Source organism: Arachis hypogaea, chromosome 14 (assembly GCF_003086295.3).
Source record: "Arachis hypogaea cultivar Tifrunner chromosome 14, arahy.Tifrunner.gnm2.J5K5, whole genome shotgun sequence".
NCBI lineage: Eukaryota > Viridiplantae > Streptophyta > Magnoliopsida > Fabales > Fabaceae > Arachis > Arachis hypogaea.
The window spans coordinates 43,262,849-43,264,126 of NC_092049.1; the positions used below are offsets into that span (position 1 = coordinate 43,262,849).

General features: G+C 43.7%; 1 non-coding gene across 1 annotated transcript; it reads right to left on the reverse strand.

The window, feature by feature from the left end:
• Positions 1-280: 280 nt before the first annotated feature.
• LOC112745179 (small nucleolar RNA R71) lies at positions 281-383 on the reverse strand. Its single transcript, XR_003173121.1, has one exon. It is a non-coding gene; the product is annotated as a small nucleolar RNA R71 (small nucleolar RNA).
• Positions 384-1,278: the final 895 nt, after the last annotated feature.

Consider the following 1,278-nt stretch of genomic DNA (forward strand, 5'->3'; position numbering starts at 1 on the left):
ACTCAAACCACAGCTAATATCACTTGTGGAGGATCATTGTTCATTTGGTGGGAGTGCTAATGAAGATCCAAACCAACATCTCACAAAATTCCTGAGAATTTGCGACACTGTGAAGTCCAATGGAGTCCAGGAAGATACCTATAAACTGCTCTTGTTCCCATTTTCACTTAGGGACAAGGCAGCTAAGTGGCTGGAATCATTCCCAAGGGGGAGCCTAACAACCTGGGATGAGGTGGAAAGCAAGTTTCTGGCACGTTTCTACCCCCCACAAAAGGTCAATGGCTTCGATCTGAGGTTCAGACCTTTAGACAACAAGATGGTGAAACTCTCTACGAGGCATGGGAGAGATTCAAGGATTTGACAAGGAAATGCCCACCAGACATGTTCCATGACTGGGTGCAATTGCATATTTTCTATGATGGACTTTCTTATGAATCAAGGAAGGCTGTAGACCATTCATCAGGAGGTTCATTGAACAGGAAAAAGACTGTGGAAGAAGCCATTGAAGTGATTGAGACAGTGGCTGAGAATGAGTACTACTATGCTTCAGAGAGACACAACACTAAGGGAGTCATGGAGCTGAACCATGTTGATACAATTTTAGCCCAAAATAAGGTGTTTGCCAAGCAACTAGCAGAGCTCACCAGGAAATTAGAAACAAAGCAAGTGGCTGCAATACACACACAAGATCAAGAGGAAGTAAGCATTGAAGGAGGTGATTGGGAAGAGGCCAACTATGTGGGAAATCAACAAAGGCAACCATATGATCCACATTCCAACACTTACAACCCAGGATGGAAAAACCACCCAAACTTTGGGTGGGGGAACCAACAAACCCAACCACAAAACCACAAACCTTACAACCAGCAAAACCAACATAACAAGTCCACATACCAAAACTCCAACCAAAGATCATACCAAGCCACACAAAACACTTACTCCCAACCATCATATCATGGCCAAAATAATCAACCTACCCAACCTAATCCGAACCAACAATTTCAAGATCAATTAAACAGGATAGAAGGAATGCTGGCAAACATGGGTCAGGACATAAGTGAGTTGAAAAGCTTTAGGGATGATGTGAGATCTACCTTAAGGAACCATGGTGAAAAACTCAAGAGGATGGAGTCTCAAGTAGGAGAGCTATCTCAACAGGCCCCCAAGTCAACTGCAGTGTTCCCTAGTGACACAGAAAAGAATCCTAAAGGGGAACAAAAGGGAGTGAGATGGGAAGAATGCAAGGCCATCACCATATTGAAGGAAGTCTCAGAAGAA